Source organism: Monodelphis domestica, chromosome 3 (genome assembly GCF_027887165.1).
Source record: "Monodelphis domestica isolate mMonDom1 chromosome 3, mMonDom1.pri, whole genome shotgun sequence".
NCBI lineage: Eukaryota > Metazoa > Chordata > Mammalia > Didelphimorphia > Didelphidae > Monodelphis > Monodelphis domestica.
In genome coordinates, this window is record NC_077229.1 from 214,026,723 (window position 1) to 214,046,645 (window position 19,923).

Consider the following 19,923-nt stretch of genomic DNA (forward strand, 5'->3'; position numbering starts at 1 on the left):
TAGGTGACAGTGGAAAAATCACAAGATTTTGGAATCAGGAGGACCTGGGTTCAAATCTGATCTCAGACACCTCCTAGCTATGTGACCCTTGAACACATAATGAAATTGTAGCCTGTCAAAGTCCCCAACAATATGAAAAGTGAACTACTACATAGCAACGTATCCTGAATCTTGTATTTGTCAAGCTGTTTTTTTAAAGAACAAGAATTCCATTTAGACTTGTTAAATTCTCTGTTTTGGCCCAAAGTCAAAATCTTTTTGAATTCTGAATCTATCATCCAAATTTATTAAGCAAACTATCTATGCTTTTATTTACACGAATGAAAAATGTTAAAGAGCACCAGGCCAACCACAGATCCCTTGTATATTCAACTAGAGAGTTTTCAAGCTGACAATGAACCACTAATGACCCTTTTGTAGGCCAAGACATTCAAACAGTTGTGAATCCACCAAATTATACTATTGGGTGATCTACATCTTCCATCTTTTCCACAAAAATAAAAGGACATGGTGTCAAATACCAAGCATGCTAAAAAGTAGGTAATTTTAATTACATTTGTCTGTCTTATAAGTCTAGTTAACCCTGTGGGAAAAAAGGAAATAGTTGCATGAGTTGCATAAGGTTATATGGGCATGATCTGTTTTTGACAGAGCTATGCAGGTTCTTTATGTTTGCCACTTCCTTTTCTTTTAAATTTTCTTCTATTTTTCCCAAATTATATGTTTTTTAAAAATTTCCTAACATGTTTCTAGAATTTTCTCCCTCTCCTCCTTCCCTCCCCTTCAGAACCCCCACTCCCTCTGAGATGGTAAGCAAACTCATAGAGAGTTTATATGTGCAATCATGTAAAACATTTTTTCTATATTAATCCTTTTGTGGAAGGAAATTCTTTTGCCCACTAAAAAAGAGCTGCTTTAAATATTTTTTCTACTTCCTTTTCTAGATGTCAGGCAGTCAGTAAGCATTTATGAATTGCCTACTATGTTCCAGGGTCTCTGCCTTCATTCAGTCAATACATACGCAAGAGTGAAAGCAACAGATGAGGGAATGATCCAGGGCTGAAGCTTGGCAGAAAACAATAAGTGTTATGATAAGGGGGCTAGGAACTCAAAGAGAAGAGGATGGTATAAAGGTGATATTTACTAACCATCCCTTTAATACTACATTCTATATTTTCTAGGAATTAAATTCAAAATGGTCAGTAGTTTTCTTCTTTTGAAAATCAGGATAACTGCCCTTCTCCTATCTCACAATATATATTTTTATAAGATGTTTCAAAGGACACTGACATGTTCAAAGAACATGGCACAGCAATCATATCTGCCAATTTTTTAGTGGCTACAGTTAATATGAATGACATGACTTTGACTCATCCACAGCACCCAGAAGCTGTCATACCATGGTGTTGTTAATCACTGGTACAAATTCTTTTTTAAAAATACTGTTATCACCAACTGGTTTCCACAGTGTAGCTATGCCTTCTTAAAAATATTAAGTTGTTTGGTGAATCCCCTGTATGTCTACATCCATTTATTTTGACACGTTTTTCTTTGAAATTATTTTTCATTGTGTTTTCAGAATTTTATTCTGGAGAATTTTTCACCCTTCCTAGACTTACACCAGAATTTTAGAACCTAATAGTGTGTCACTATCCTATCTCTGAATCCTAGGAAAGCTCTCTCCAAATCTCAAGACATATTTTCAGGCTGTTTCCGGTTTTCCTCTTTTTCTTCAAAAAAGCCTATAATGGATTGGTCACTTATTTCTAAAGTTTTCAGCATTTCCATTTCAGTAATTCCTTCATATTAGTAAAAATTCATTTATAATAATTTCCCTCTAATTTCCCTCTAATCTTCTACCTTTTGAAGGCAAAAAAATAACATTATGAAAAAAAAAGTCATTAGCGGCTCTGCTTTTGGCAGTTCCATTGTCTGGATAACTGAAGTCCCTCATCCCTAGTATTATCGGGCCTCTGTGATAGGTTTGTGATGTACTTCTCAAACTGTTTACCTATTTCTTATTTATGTTCAGATGATCTGGAGTATATTCTATAAATATTGCTTCTTCCTTCCTCCACTGCCCTTATACCAATTGTTTTTCACTGTTTTCCTTAATATTCTCTGGTTCTTGGATTTCCTCAAGTAAATAAAATATTTTAGTATATGGTACTACTGCATATATTGATCCTTCCCAATTTTTTTAACCTCTCATGTTACTTTTGAATAAGGTATGTTAACCTAGAGCAGGAGTCCCCAAACTTTTTGCACAGGGGCCAGTTCACTGTCCCTCAGACCATTGGAGGGCCGGACTAGTAAAAAAAACTATGAACAAATCTGTATACAGCTGTCTAGGATAGCAGAGGCTACAGCGCTGGCTGGGATGGAACTGTCACACCTTGCACAGGCCCATCACCACCACCACTATGCCGGGCAGCAGTATACACAGTGCGGAATCCCCTCCCCCAGATCGCCACTGACTGTGCTGATATCTTCCATTGTGCAGCCACATAATCCTTGTGCGGGGCCTCATTCTTGATCAGTTACTCTCAGAACAAAACACCACGCAAAGGATTATGTCACCAGAAGTAGTACTGTACGTGAGCACCAACAGTTTGCGGCAGCGCCACATACAGTGCTCCTCTCACTGACTACTGACTACCAATGAAAGAGGTGCCCCTTCCAGAAGTGTGGTGAGGACCAAATAAGTGGGGGGAGGGGAGATAAATGGCCTCAGGGGCTACATGTACCTGCGGGCATAGTTTGGGGACCCCTGACCTAGAGTCATACTACAGTCATCAGTCTCATTCTATCATGCTTCTGTGATACCTAGAATGTTAAACGTACCTTCTTCCATCAGGATCTCTTCTTTGATCTGCTTGTTATTCATTCTTTTTGCATTTTTGTATAGACAAGTGAAGATACTTCCTTGCAAATAGAATAAATGAATGATCAGAGAATCTTGGACTATAAGTGTTAGGTAGAAAATGAAAAAGCAACACTTTCTACAAATATTTTAGACCTTGAACTGGTTTTTGGACAACTAGAAATCAATATGTACAAATTATATGTCTATGTAAATTATACACATAGTTTTAAATTCATAAATATGTGTGTATGCATATACATTCATTTATTTGAGAGTACTTACCAACTACAAAATTAACTTGCTAAACAATAGATAAGAAAAAATTCTTATATACCTCCAGACAAATATATCAACATATCATCTTATGGCATATTGTAGATTTAGCAATTAAAGTTAGCATTTCAACAGGCTTTCTTGGTACATATTTTTATCCTATTCTAAACACCAAGAAATAGAAATGACCTTTCTTCAAATGCAAAATTTCAATGGGTTCAGTTCATCTGCTTACTACAAAAACTTGACAGAGAAGCTTTCTAACTACATTTATCTCAAGTCAGTTCCTGGAGGGTCTTTTAAATATGCCCTTTCTTTCTTCCTTTGATTTAAAATTCAATGTGACTATGGAAGTATTTGGAATTATATGTTATCATAAATAAAAATTGATGCCTTCATGATCCATTCTATCTAAATTACCTATAATCCATCTTTATTTTGTTGAAAAAAACAAATACTTCTGTGAATGGAACTAAAAAAATATAAAGGGGTCAGTAAAACTTCTGGCTGATTTTATTACTACTCCAAAGGAAAGCATAATTCTGTTCTCAAACAGTGCTACTTGCAGGTCAGTCTAGCTTTGACCTTCCATGAATTATTAAGTGACAATGAAAGAGCACAATCATATAATATTCCCCTCAATTCCCAACACAGAAAAACATGAAGCAGAGAGCAAAGATTGGTGGGATTTAACTGTGTGGGTAGGGCAAAGAGAAAGCTAAGCCAGCAAGCTTACTATTGAAACAATATGGGCTTTAAGTTCCAAATCACTACTCCATTCTTCATTAAATAAACTCTAACCCACATTATACTATATGCTTCCCTAGCCAAGAAGACAAACGAAAAAATCTGGCAGGGAATATTCTGCTATCCTACACACAAATTCTAGCTCAGAACCCTTACAGAGATGAGTACTTCAGAAATAACACTCTTGGCTTAACTACATGAAATAAAAAAAGATCACTGTCCTGCATAAGGCCCCCACCATGATTCAAAGAAAAAGAGAGTCTATAAAGAATAAACATTGCCTGATAATCCACATGGAGTCTGGGAACCGTAACATCTGGCTGGAATGCAAAAAACCATTCTAGCACACCTCCAACCCAAGAGAACAAGTAGGGCCAATGAGGGTGATAGAAAACTCTAGTGCAATTTCTCACTACTTGGGCTCTGATTTAACTAATTTCCAAGTCATTCAGTTACAAATCCTTGGTGTTCGTTTTTTACAACTTCCCTCCCAATAAAAGACTTCCCAAGTAATTGCACTTTTCACCTCAACATGTCACAAGCAAGAACTTCTGAGAAAGTGCTTTACCAGAACTGCCCAAGACAGAAGGATCAATTATCTACTATTCTGTACAGGTAAACTCTTTCTTTCATAATTAATGGCTCCTTAAAAACAAGTCAGTCAAAATAACATCACAGCAGAAAGTTCCATAGGATCAGTGGAATCCATAAGAAGCTAGGCAAGTAATACCACAGTGAAGTTTTGTTAAAATACATCAATGGACTTCCTGTGAAATGATATAGGCATGAGTTACTAAGGAAGAATAGAAATATGGTTGTCCTTATCTGCATCCCTGGTCCCCTTTACTACAAGTAATACAAAAGCTAAGACTAAATGAAGCTGAGGATTAAATTTTGTGAATTAGCCATCATTCTCTCTGCATATATATATATATAAAGAAAAGTATGATAGGAGATGGCAAGGGAAAGGGACAGTCACCCTTGTTTATAAACCTATCTGACCTTTTTTAAACTTCCAATTCCAATCTTTCTATGTTCTTAGATTTGAACAAAGATGAACATATTTTTTGGCTTTTAAAAATCTCTTAAAAACTTGTCACACCTCCCATTGTGAACATATATTTTTTTTTCTTTCAGGACATTATATTCTGACTTTATGAAAACAAAAACAAATTTCTCAGTGAGCACAATACCAAGAAGACCACACAAATTTACTTTATACAAAACAAACATCAATGGCATGTACTGATATCACAGTACTTACTTAATAGATGAAATTTTGAGGGCAGAAACTAATAGGAACAGGAACAATCATGTAATATTTATTTTAAAATAGTTATAATCCAGAGAAAAGCATTTCAGGCAAATTAATAACATTCAATTCAGGACACACTAGATTTTAGACATTTCATCTAGAATTTTTTATTCATTTCTGTTTAGGAGTGAAAAGGTAAAAACAATATCTATAATTACAAAAAACTCACAACGTATTGGCATTCCTTTAAAACTATGAGATTTAATATTAATCTCCTAAAACTAAACATGATACAAATTGTGTTAGGAGTATTTTTGTCCTATTTTTTAACTTACTCCAAATGAGATTCAAAATAACACCAAGTAATAAAGAAAGAAAAACTTGGGTTATTTCATTGTAATTACATTTTAAAATTTAGCCAAATAACTTATTAATCCTTCACATGTATTTTACACTTTGTGTTCTTCAAGTAAAAAGTAAGTTTCAGGAATCCACACTACCTTTTCCCAAATATCTTACTTAGAAATAATATCAATTCATCTATAACAGATTGAATTCAATAAGTGAGATGGATTTGCTTTGTCCTCTAACCTTGGGTACCCCTCTCAAAAACATGTATCACAGGGAACACTACCCAAAACATGAAGGATGGTTTAGTACAAATCCTTCACCACAAAGCTTTGCCCTACTAGCAGTGGATCAGTGTCATTATTTATAGACAAAGTCATACAAACAACTCTCAACTATCTACAGCAATGGATTAGAACAGGAACATAAATTTTACATAATACATACATATGCATACACACATATGTTATGTCCTCCTATGGGGGCCAAAATTGTATATGAGATAGAAAGCAAGCTTCATCGCATTTAGGAAATTACACTACACTAAAAAAACTTCCAATCTGGTCCCTGACATCTTTTTAACACTGATTTCCCCTCAAGTATGGCATATACATTCATACATATACAAACATATATTTCCAAGACCAAACATCAGGCTAACCATGTTATTATTTTTATTTAACAAATTCACCTTCCTAATCGTGTCTGATAACGGAATGAGATCTCTATACATTTGACAGAATTGAAAGAAATAACCAGAATCATGCAGAAGGCAATATGGGATTGAGGATCTGACACAGATGATCCACAGAGTGAATAGCCAAATAAAGATAGCTATAAATTGTCTCTTGGAATTACTGACAACTCCAGGCTTGTACTAGCCACTCCAAATTTAAAAAAAAATGTCCTCAGAGAATGAGTTTCAAGGAAACTTTATTTGACCTTAGAAATTATCTCAATTTTCAAATTTTTTCCCAGGTTCCTTGGATGTTTCTAATTTCAACTAATTTCACAATTTCAACTGATTTCAAAATATATACATTTTATTCTATAGTCTTAAAGATGCACCGAACCTAATTAGCCTGTTTTCATTAGGATATAAAATCATCTAAATAGTTAATGAGTTCAGCAAAGACAGTGAGCAACAGCATAGTGCTGACTTAAGATATGAAATAAAATTGCCTTTTAGGAATCCTTCATAGCCTGGATATTTGTCCACTGAAAATTGGGATTTACCATTTAAAAGTCTTGAAACATCTTATTACTCACACAAAACATACTATCCCCTCTTTTTTTACAGATGAAGAAAATGAGGCCTGGAAAGTTTAAGAGATTGCTCAAAGTCACACACACACACACACACACACACACACAGCAAGATGTTAGCAAATCTGGGAACAGGATCCAGTTTGTATGACTGCCTAACCACTATTCTTTTCATTGAATCAAAGAATTTCCCATATAAAGAAATAATGGTATTTTGGTAAGCCTCCTAATTCACACATCATTAAAATGGGGACAATTATACTCATATTAACAATCTCATAGTGTTTTTCTGAAGAATGCACTTTACATATCTTAAAGCATTGAATGTAAGTTACTTCTGCAGATCTGCTGGCCCAGTTTCACAGAAATCACAAGCTATCTTCATTTCTCTACACATTTATATTATTTTCCATTACACTTCCAACCCCCTCCCCCTTCTCCATTCTTCTTCAAAGAAATAGAGATAGGGTGGGGAAAGAATTTCCTTAAAAGTAATGGTAATTACATGAGTTGTGGATTTAATCTTTTCTGCTTTTCTCCATTCATTTTAATCAGAAGATTTTCATCAATCATGATGCTGAAACTGGAAGTCTATTTTCAATTTTACTTCTTTCTGGGCTTCATCTTTTTCCAGAGAAAGGCCATGTGATTCAATTAAAGATACTTCTAACTCACTCATTCAGCAAAACTGACAATACTTAAAATCAACTAAGTTAAAAAAAATAACAATCTTCTATGTCAGAGTACCCGGTTCTCAAAAGGAATTGTCTAAGCACTACTCAGAATTCAATTTCACATTCAACTCCTCTAGAAAAAAATTAATTGAAATATTTTCATTTTTCAAAACTATGTTGTTTCTCTAAATTTTTTATTTTACTTTATGGAACAAAAGTTTAAAAATATATTTAAGGGGGCAGGTGGGTGGCTCAGTGGATTGAAAGACAGGCTTTCAACAGAGATTCCTGGGTTCAAATTTAGCCTCAGTCACTTTCTAGCTATACAACTTTGAGGAAGTTGCTTAATTCCCATTGTCTAGCCCTTACCACCCTACTGCCTTGGAACCAATACACGGTATTGATTCTAAGACAGAAGATAAGGATTTTTAAAATACATTTAAGGTGCTACACAATGGTATTTTGGTCCACATTTGCTACAAATAAAAAGCAAAGAAATGACAAGAGGCAAATATAAACAATGTTTCCTGTAAGACACATGATACATTCTAGAACATATCTTTATAACAGATGTTTCAGTTCATAAGAAATTCAAGATATTGCAAAGCAATGATAAGATACTTTATTGTCACAATACAAGATATTAGCCATATCTGAAGGGAGACTACTTGATTTGTTATTATTCATAATATTTTTCCTCAAAGTCGGACTACTTTGGGCTTATTATTTTTTCAATTCATTTTCTTTCTTGTCACTAAAGCATTTTTTTTTAAAGTTTGGAGGATTTGCCTTGGAAGGAAATGAAATCTCAACATCAGGTTTATAGTAAATATACCAACCTCAGATAGATATGAGAATAGCTTTCCTAATACCTTTGGCCAAACCAATAAAAATTAAATTCTCTTTAAATTCTATTTTAACAAAATGTTATCTTAATATGTATTTTAGAATAAGGAGGCAATCTCCACAAAGTAAAAAACCCATACTATCATCACTTTTTGGCAGAGAAAAAGAACTAATACTATTACACCCAAAACATGCCAAAAATAGATGTGTTTGCAAGTTCCTTTCCATTTACCAGTCAATAAATATATTTTTTTAAAAAAACTATTGTCCTTATGTGGAATGTAGAAATAAGAAATCTTTTTTCCTTTAGGAACAAAAAACATCAAGTAGATTAAGAATTTTTGTTGCCTATAGTATGCTATCCAGCTGAATGGGTAGCCCACTGAGTTGGGCCATCAAGTCATATATCATGAATAAGGACTTCAGATGAAAATAAGAGGGAATCCAAAATTGCACAGAGATAGAAAACTGGCTGGATTGCATTTGGGAAATTACAATGAATTTTTAAAACCCCAAGTTGCTCCTTGACATAAAAATTCATCTTCTTAACACTGATTTTTTTTTCCCCCAGGGGTGACATATAGTTTTGAATCACAGGACAGTATTATCACTAAAGAAACAAATTTGCAGTTGATCCAGAGGGCAACACAGACACATGCTGAGTGCAAGTGGACTGCAGAATATTCACAAGAATATGTTAAGAAATGGTAAGAATAATAATATCTGAGAAATGGAAAAGTTGGAACAGTGATGAAGCAAGGCAGTGAATATTGTACCAATACCACAAAATATTAGAAAATTTTGTAGCAAAGGTCAGTAAACCACAGCATGTGGGTCAGATCTGGTTGACATCATTTTTGTGCCCCAAAACATTCTTGGTTCTGGGGTTCTACCAAAACAGGCTACAAAAGAGTAAGCTGGATTTAGCCCTTAGGTCACAATTTGCTGAGTTATGTCTTAAAGACAGACCTCTAGTTCACTGGGTAAATCCTTTATGAAAGATTTATGAAAACATAATCAAGAAATAACTAATATGAAAAGGCATGCTGGCTACATGAAAAGGTTAGCTAGCTACATTAGAATAGTCAACTCAAATGATAGATCTATGACATATGGAACTGTTATTTAAACATAGGTACAAAGTTAAATACTTTTAATGAAACTTAATATGCTGTAATAATTCTGTAAGTTTTCTTTTTTTTTTTAAACACTTACCTTCCATCTTGGAATCAATACTAAGAATTGGTTCCAAGGCAGAAGAGCAGTAACGTCTAGGCAATGGGGGTTAAGTGACTTGCCCAGCCTCACACAGCAGGGAACTGTCTGAGGCCAGCTTTTAACCCAGAATCTCCCATCCCACCTTCAATCCACTAAGCCATTTAGCTGCCCCAAACCTGTACTTTCTCAAGCTAAGTAAAAGGTGACAGTAGAAAGAGTGCTAGATTTAGACTGAAGAAGATCTGCATTAAAATCTAGCCTCACCTACCTACTAACTCTGAGACCTAGGAAAGTCATTTAACAAACATCTCTCAGCTTTAGTTTCCTTATCTGAAAATGGGGATGATAATAATAATAATACCTACCTGCTAAGGCTATTGTGAGGATAAAATGACAAACATATAAACAGTTTATAAGCCTTTAAGTACTGTGCAAATGCTATTATCATAATCATTTTAACTATGCTCTGATTTTAAGAGAATTATAGTACAACAAAAATTTGGTTATATAGAGCTACCTGGTCCTTCAGTATGTACTCCATATCTTAGACCAGCACTACACAGTGAAAACTGAACCTAAAATTGAAATAAGAGAAAGCGAACAGGACGGATCACATTTGGGAAACTGCTCCACATTTTCTAAGACTTCATATTTCTCAAACAAAAAAGCCCCAACTTTTAAACATTAGCATTAACCAAGACTCTTCATATCTTCAGAACACTGAATACCACAATCTTTGAGGAATTAAAACTGCAGACCACCCAAAGAACAATGAAGAGATGAATGATGAGTATAAATAAGTCATGGCATATTACTGACTATAGTTATATATGCACAAAAAGCAATGTAAAATGACATAAGAGAGATGTATATGACTAGAAAATTAAGTAGGCCAGTCATGTAGTGAAAGCAAGGGATAAGACAATCCTTTTGCTTCCATAGTTTTGGAGTGAATTGTTTTTTTATACTCATATACAAAATACCTAGAAGGGAAAGTCCATTATACATTAGCTAGATCTGCAGAACTCACCAACAAGAATTATACAGGACAAGAAGACTAGTATGGGTTGTAATTTGCATCACTGACTGAAGGGAATACTCACATCAATGAGATCAAAGATCTATTTAAGTATTTTGTCAAAATAAGTATGCTCTCAAAAATTTCATTCCCAGAAATTTCCAACAGATAATTTTTGAAGGATGAAACATTCAAATCTTGTAATAATCAGATACATTAAAAACTCAACCTTAAGGTACCACTTTATAAAATTCAGTATTGTTAGGACTCATATACATATAATCTATATTCTTTAAGGTCAAATACTGTATTCTTTTACACATGTATCCCTGGTGCCAAGATTTGCACACAATAAGTACATAATAAATGTTCAAAAAATGAAATTCAATTTTCGAGCAACATGTACTAAATACATTGTTGGTAGATTTTGGAAACTAGAGCCATTGTTTGGAAAACAATATGCAATATATGATATGATAAGAATCACAAAACTAATCTTATGCTTCAACCCACTGATTCCAATATAGAATATTTTCCTAAAGATATCCTGAAAAAAATTAAAGAATTTATCTGAGAAAGATATTCATAATTTTTTATCTTTAACAATAATTGAAAAATAAACAAATGACGTCTTATAAAACAGCATCAATACTATGATGAATAAAAATAAAATAATGCAAATAAAGATCAACAGAAAGAGAATAATACATGTACTACAACTATATATAAAAAGTCAGTGTTTTAGATAGCTAGGTGGCATTTTTCATGATTGAATATGATCTTTACATATAAAAGAGAACCAAAGTGTGGGATCCTTTGAAGTAAAAATTTTGTTACACATTTAAAAACATATATTGTTGGGGGCAGCTGGGTAGCTTAGAGGATTGAGAGCCAGGCCTAGAGACAGGAGGTATAGGTTCAAATGTGGCCTCAGACACTTCCCAGCTGTGTGACCCTGGGTAAGTCACTTGACCCCCATTGCCTAGCCCTTACCACTCTTCTGCCTTGGAGCCAATACACAGTATTGATTCCACAATGGAAGGTAAGGGTTTATAAATAGAAACAAAAAACATATATGGTTACCATTAACCATTTAGTAAAACAGGGGAATGGTTTTATTGTGAAGAATTCCTTTATGTGATTGAATTTTTATTAGGGAAATAATGTTAATGCTGACTACCTATAATGAAAATACCCTCAATGCAATAACCTAGAGAGACTTAACACCATCAGGAAAGCACATCATCATACATCAACTGTAATTACAAACCATGGGGTGTTTCAAGCTTGCTCATATGTTGGTGACATTAAAAATTAAGTCCAATCAAACTTTTAAAAGTGATTTTAGGGCCTAGAAACAAGTTCTGGGCATCAGTTTGAGAAAAATCAAATACACAAAAATCTAACTTTTCAAATAGATTCTTTTGGGGTGATGGAAGGAAGAGGAAGGGGGGGAAATTACTACCACTATAAAAAGTTTATTTTATTCTGCTCCCCCAGGAGACATCACTGTATTTGTTCTCAATATCCTGTTCCCCTAATGAATTAGAATACACCTTTCTCTAGTCTAGATAACTATGATACAAAAAAGTTAAGCAATAGTGAATTCAAGTACTTATTTCCAAATCAATATTTACTCAACAGAGAAACATCAAATGTAAAATAACAGATATAATAGTGTAATAATGGAAAAAATATTAGAATCATGAGGCTATGAGACTGAATATCACTTCAGTCTCTTCATCTATAATATTAACATAACATCTCAAGGGTCTACCTTAGAAGGTAACCTATAGGTGCTATGACACTCAAGTGAACATGTATATAAAACACTTGGCAAACCTTAAAAAACATTATCTTTCAGCTATTAGTATGATTATTAACAGTAGCCAGTCAATTGATCAATAAGCATTTAGTAAGAGACTATTACATGCCAGGTGCTGTGCAAGGTGTTAGGGATAGAAAACAAAAATGAAGGAGCTCCTGCCCTCAAGAAGCTCACATTTGATTGGAGGAGGCAATATTTATATTTCCAAATATTCGTATACAATATATATTTTGTTTGTGTAAACTTATGCAAAATACTGGTATACTATACACACACAAAGGTCAGTTTCTTCCTTACACATTATATCTATAATTCACAATCACAAATAAGATTTAGTATTCCAAGGATAGAATCCACTTTATCAATAAAATTTATAATCTTTTTCTACGATACTCAGAAGTTATATGACTCATGGGATATTAAATAATCTACAGAAAATGCAGCCAAAAATATCTAGATATTGAAAATCTTGACCTCTTTGGGAAAATGCCAAACACCTAACAACATTTATAACACCCCACCACAGAAAACCAGACTTGAAAAATGTTATCACGTATTCATGAACAATAAAAATAATGAGGAATTGGCCAGCAAGTCAGGGACGGTTTGGGGCTTTTTTGGTTTTTGTATACATAGTACCTTCACACATAGCAAGCATATTAAAAATGCCTGTTGAAATTAATTAAACAGACTTAAATCCCACTCAAAAGGAGTCAGCAATGAAAATACTAGGAGGCCCTCATTGCAACATCAGCTCCATTATAACAAAAATATGTAGAATAATCACCAAATCCCTTCTTTGCCCACCTCAACTAATATGCAAGCCTTTGCTGAAATCAAACCCTAGTTTACTAGATTTAGACTACTTTTCCTAAACCAATTTCCCCATAATCTTACACATAATCATAGGATAAAAGACTTAGAACTATTAAGATTATCTGGTTCAAGCTCTTGATTTTACACAAGATGAAACTAAGGCCCAGAGAAATAAAATTACTTTCTCAATATCATAATAGATAATAAAAGACAGAAGTAGGATTTGAAATCTGGTCCTCCAACTTCAAATCAAGCGCTCTTTTCCAGTAGAGTATTATTGACTTTTTAAAAAAACTAATGAGTTCTGTCCCTTTAATTGTCCCTGCCAAAAACACATTCATTTTCTACTGTATAGATCAAATTATGTTCCCTCCTGAAAATTCCTTCTATTGTCCATTATTTCACTTTCTTCTGCCAATATGCTAAGTGCACCCCATCTTCAACTAATTGTTCACTTCTGTTCTAATCATATGATCTTCCTCCACATGAGTATATATAGTCTCTAGCTTTAAGGGGAAAAAAATCTTACCTCTATCAATTTTTAAAATGTTTCATAAAATAACTGCCATTTGGTAAAAATATTATAAGTTCATAGATTTAGAGCTGGCATCTCAGAAGCCATATAGTTTATTCACTCATTTAACCAATGAGGAAATGGCACACAGAAATTTAAGATTCTCCCAGAATCACACATATAATAAGGGTATGAACAGAGATATGTGTCCAAGTCTTCCTGGCATCAAGGCCAGTGTCTTATGAACTCTTTCAAATAACAACTCCTCCTTTTGCAACCAACAATAAATATTGACAATAAATACCATATTAAGTTTTAAAAGGCAATGGCATAGTATCATTTAATATGTAGTAAATTCCTAATTCCTATGTATTGATTCCCACACTTGGGCCTAACCTTTCCATATGCCATTCATTCTTTCTTCCCTGAAATTCATTACCTAGTTTCCTTCCCCAATCTTAATCCCAAGAAGCAGTTTGAGATAGTAGGTGAAGAAGGACTGATCAGTATTAGAATAAAGATGGTATGAGAAATATTGGTTGTAAGATTCTTGGGACAGTCACTTAACCTTTCAATGACCCCAAGCAACTCTGAGATTAAGTAGTAAAACATTTGTCAAGCTAGATGGGGAGTAGCTTCTTTATGGAGTATGCTCCCTACACAAAAGAAATCACAGATTTAGGGCAAAAAAAAAATCCTAATCTTTTCAATACTTCAAGACCCACTTGAAATTCATCTTTTCAATGAAATCTTCCCTAACTCCCCTAAACCAGGGCATTCTCTCTCTACTCAGAACTTTAATGAATCTTATTTTCTATATCATTTATGGACACATCTTTCTGCCTTTCAGTGATACCTGTTCAAGTAAACAATTTCATCTCCTTGACTAAACTGTAAATTTTTGAAGGCAAGGAGCATGTCTTGTTGATCCTATGGTCACAGCACTGATATAGATTTTAACATATAAGCCTAAAACATCATATCTTTTTTTTTTAATTTATTAAGAGCTATTTTTTAAGGTAAAGGTCCTAAATATTCTAGGTCACCACGCCCTCAAAGAACTTTGAAGTCTTCTGGTGCCATGCAGTTCTTGTTGTAATTATAAGATCCAACAAAATGTTTTACATGCATAATCTCATTTGATTTTCACAATAAACCACAATTCTCATTTTATAGATTAAGGACATATGGGAAAATAGGACTTGTTTTATACATATTTAAAGCTCCTAGAGCACCGAGGCCCATGGTGCAAACTTATGGCACACATGCCACAGAGGGCACACAGAGCCCTCTCTGTGGGCATGCACTCTGTTACCTGCCAGAGTTCATTACTAGAAAGGCGGAGGGACTTAGGTCGAGCTGCTGCCTTCCCCTTCTCCACTACGTCTGACGACATTTTTTCACTTCACTCACCCCTCTGCTCAGCAGTCCAATGAGAGGACTTCATCCCATGGGGAGGGTGTGTATGTGAGGGAAGCACTCAGTCTCTGGTAGAGAGAGCAGGGCATGGCATGTGGTCTCTAAAAGGCTCATCATCACTGACCTAGACTAATAACGATACCTAGCAGAGACATTCAATTAAACTTTCAACTATTTAAGTCAATATATGGCATTAAGGGCTGAGAGAGAGGGCTTAATTAAAACATGGTCACTCATCCTCACAAAATTTAGCATATAAGGATGGCAATATATATGTAATTATAATATTATAAATAATTTAATATACTATGATATACAGCATAATATGTAATGATGTAACAAATATATTAGGTGAATTTAAAACAAAGTCCTACATGTAGTCCAAAAAAAGCAAGGTTTTAACCATTTTAGGCAATAAGAGAATATTTCAAGAAGGGAATAGACATAGATTTCATGTCTCTTATTAGGTTTTTTTGGTTCCTAGAACTTTGTGACATCAAAATAAATATGCTAATATAATGATAGCCAAGATTGTAATACATGCATAATTTTTTCATAAGCAAATATATGGAGAAAATTCCATATGATGAAGATTCTTAGCATCTAAATTCCAAATATAAAGGTATCAATTTCATCATTATTTTTTAATGCTCATGTACTAAAATATTCTCAGTATCTCCTTTTAAATTTGGGTTAAAATATTGTCATACTTTCCCCACTGTTTAACAGCAAAGCTTGAAAAACCAAAGTAATCTGCTTTTTCAATTATAGCTACTTTTTTAAAGGAAAATACTAGCTAGGTATAAAACTTCCCATTAAGATTTTCATACCAGATTAGTTTCACTGTCATACTAATCATCAGAATCTCTGAAAAATTACATGCCAGTTTTCATTTCATTCAATGTCCTTTTTCCTCCGTATTAAATTCTTGTCCAATTTTTCTGAAGAGTTTTGACTGATCCACTAGTTTTTGTAAGCTGTAAACCTGAAGAAGTACTGCTTTAACTTGGGTAAATTAGTGTGCCCAAAAAAATCCATTTTCTTTCACCTTGAACAACAAATCACTTGGTAAAACACAAAAACTACCTACATTTCTTAGGAACCTAAATATATATGTAAGTTAAATGTGACCATTCATGAAGATAACAAAAAACGATTTATAACAAAAAAAAGACTTAGCTCCGATTGCAAAAACAATGATAAGGGAAACAAGTATTTTAGTTGTTGCCCCATGCCTCATCTTTTCCTGAAATAAAATTTTTCTATTCGGTTAAAGCTAGAGATCAGAGAACCCTTAATTCTAAAGAATAGATCCAGAATTCCATTATACCTCTTTTCTCTATAAGTCTTAATAAAAATGCAGCCTTACCTATACAAAGCCTTTTGAGGTTTTTATAATATGCATAATATCTATTACATCTTCATCCCTCTCACACAGCACTGTTAACTGTCAAGATAAACAAACTATTTCTAGAACACATTACTATTGTAAAAATAAAAATAGCGAGTTATAAAAATAGATGGAAAACTATGCCAAAACAGGTTCAAAACTGTTCAGATACTTTTGATGTATGTAATCAAAAGTATCTTCAGTGATAAAGTAAAGTGAAGTTCAACTGTGCACTTCCCTTCAGGGCCAGGCACAAGGATGCTAAAGAGACTCTTATAAAAAATAAAATATTTATTGAAATATGTAAGGACAAAAAGGATTTCTAATTCTAAGGGATTCTAAATCCACCCAAATAAATTCCCTGGTTCCACAAGGAACCACTTCTCCTGTGTTTCACACTAATCCTCCCTGATCTGACTAATCCAAATTTATACTATTCTAAATAAAACTACCTCTACTATTCTTTTAATTCTTAACTTTGCCTTCCAGTTATAAAATAACAAAGGCTAGCTGTTTGAGTCTCAACAAGAATCACTTTAGGACTCGGAGCCTGGACCAGGTCTTTCTTTGGTCTTCTCAGATATAAACCAATTAATGAAAACAGCAATAGATAGTTAATAGTGTTTCCCAAGTTGGAAAAAGAAAACATTAGGCTCCTTCAGGTCTTTCCCTCAGATAGAGAAAGGCCAAGATGTTACCTCCTCCAGCCCTGAGATTTTGTGTGTGAGATTTTGCCAACTGCCAGAGACCAACTGCCACACCCAGAGAGAGTAACTGACACAGAAAAACAGTTATAACTGTCAACATTTTAAATTAACTTACTCTCTCAGCTCTATTTCAAACTCAAATTCTTTCTCAAGCCTGCTTCTCTACTTCTTATCTCTAAACTAATAAAACAATACTTATTTTCTAATATCATCCTTATAATTTCCCCCTTCAAGCATATGGAGAGAAAAAACTCAGTATTCTATGTAATTCTAAAGCTATACCTAACCTTATTATTATTATTATATTTCCTAAAAATAGTCTTAATCTTGTGCTTATCTTATCCTATTCTTATTGCTACACTTTATTTTATGCTAACCTGTACTAGGGTTATATAAATGAAATATAAATGAAAGTAAAGAAAATTTCAATGAAAATATATTTGCACAAATGCAGAAATTCAAAATGCAAAATACAAAATGCAAACTTTTGAAAAACTTTTGAAACAATAAAATAGTAACAAAAACCAATTTAACTTATGTCGTACAAAAAAAAGTCTATGTAAAATAACTATGCAAAACTTATGCAAATTGCATCTTATAAATCCTGTTTGAACAATTCAAACATAACTCTTTACTATGCTTAGACCTTATCTTATCAATATGGAAAACCAAAACTACATTAAAATTCAAAATGAACTTACGATACTAATAAAATCAAAATTTTATAACAATTTAACTATATACACATCTATAGAAATATACAGATCTGTACAATTTCTACACCTATGTATATGTTATGTACAAACTACATGTTGCAGGAGGAACTTGCCCCTTAAGATAGTCTAAGAAAAAACTTGCCCCTTAAGATAGTCTAAGAAAACCTTAAAGATTTTCTTTAGAAAGATATGTATGTTTTCTTGATTTTATCTCCTAGGAACACATAAAGTCTTCCTGTGAGATAAGATTTTCTTATTATTTATTCTTCTTATTTTTTTCTAAAATCCTTATACTACACACATCATTTACATTCATTTCTTGCCCATGGAATTAATCAAAATGACTTCTGGAAGAAACTAATAATAAACTAGTAAAATGGCCAAATGAGTAAATGTGAAATTAGAATCACTCTCCACCCCCCAACCCCTACAGCAAATTAAACTATCACTTTTTAGGGAAAGAAACTAAATTTTTTTTGATGATTAGAAGAATGATTCCCTAGAATAAAGTCCCCTATGGCTACTTTATTTCAAAAAACTATATCAAAAGAATAGCCTAAGAACTCTATAAAAGGAATAATCTTTAAGAGTCAGAAGTCAATCGTGATACCTTTATTCTCACCCTTTCTCCTACTGTCACCATTTAGAATCCTATTTAATTAGTCACTTGGATATTTCCAAGAACTTGGAGTATGGGTACTTCTCCCAGAGAGGCAGATCAAACTCAACCATGCTCACAATGACCCAGACTGCATATTTCTCATTTCTAATTTCAGTCATGATAAGTTTGAGACATTTTGATAACTTGATCATCATGCAACATTAGTGTCAACGCAATGCCCCTGAACAACCTGCAGGGATCTATGAGAAAAAACACTATCCACAAGCAGAAGACAAACTGTGGGAACAAAAACACCAAAGAAAGGCAACTGCTTGACTACAGGGGCTGAAGGGATATGAGGGATGAAGACTCTAAATGAACATCCTAGAGCAAATACCAATAACATGGAAATTGGTTCGGAACAAGGACACATGTGATACCCAATGGAATTGCGCATCAGCTATCGTCAGTTATGGGAGGGGTGGTGGGAGGGGAGGGAGGAAAAGAAAATGATTTTTTTAATTCAATGAATAATGTTTGAAATTGACCAAATAAAATAATGTTTAAATTTGAAAAAAAAGTTACAGATTTTTCTTATCTCAAAATATTTTTACATAAAGATGTGAATCTTTACATCTAATTCTAATTATTTGGTTTTCAATTATAAAAATCAGCCTTATCACAGAAATCCCTATCAAATATCCACATTTTACAAGTTTATAACTTAATACATATGAGAAGAGGGACAGACTGGTTTGGAAACCTGAATCCCTTAGTGTTTGTGTTCCAGTTCTGACATTTACTAGCTATGTGACCTTAAATTAAGCAAGAACTTAACTTTCTTGGGCCTCTGTCTTTTCATCTCTAAGATGTAGAGAAAGCTTTAGTCACTTCAGCTGTAAAATGGAGACACCTGTATTAATATTTGTTCCACTAATTCCACAAAGTTATCATGAGAACCAAATGGGACAATACACATAAAGCAATTTGTTGACTATAAAGTACTATAGAAATGTAAGTTCTCATAATTATAGAAAGGACTACATGGCAATGGAAGCCCTGAAGCTCTTTAAGGGCAAAGACTATCTATTCCAGAAGTGCCATACAATAATTTGTGTTTTTTAACTGAAAATATGGAACCATATTAAATACTGTATATGGTATTAATTTATGGACAAAACTTACAAAATATAAAGTAACTCAAGGCCAAATGAAGTCATCTAGAAATTTTCTTGGCAAGTCATCTAAAAGTAACAGAAAATATTAAAAAAGAAAAATAACCATTTATCATATTCAATAAAAAATTTCCATTAGTCTTCTCTAGATTGATTAAGTAAGTGTATAGGAGTGTGGGGGATAATGGGAGTATACTAAAATTAATTTATAAGCTAATTATCAGGATAAGGCAAATTATGTGACCA

The 19,923-nt window shown here is 33.5% G+C and overlaps 1 protein-coding gene and 1 long non-coding RNA gene across 9 annotated transcripts in view; one reads left to right on the forward strand and one right to left on the reverse strand.

Moving 5' to 3' along the window:
* The window catches only part of KIF13A (kinesin family member 13A), a 231,933-nt gene that overhangs the window by 187,882 nt on the left and 24,128 nt on the right, over positions 1-19,923 (reverse strand). The gene's annotated exons all lie outside the window — the stretch shown is intronic.
* LOC103104931 (uncharacterized) overlaps positions 1-19,923 on the forward strand; it is an 80,679-nt gene that overhangs the window by 42,175 nt on the left and 18,581 nt on the right. The window contains exon 2 of the long non-coding RNA XR_008917622.1: positions 8,847-8,982. This is a non-coding gene — a long non-coding RNA (uncharacterized LOC103104931). The remainder of the gene's footprint in view (positions 1-8,846; positions 8,983-19,923) is intronic.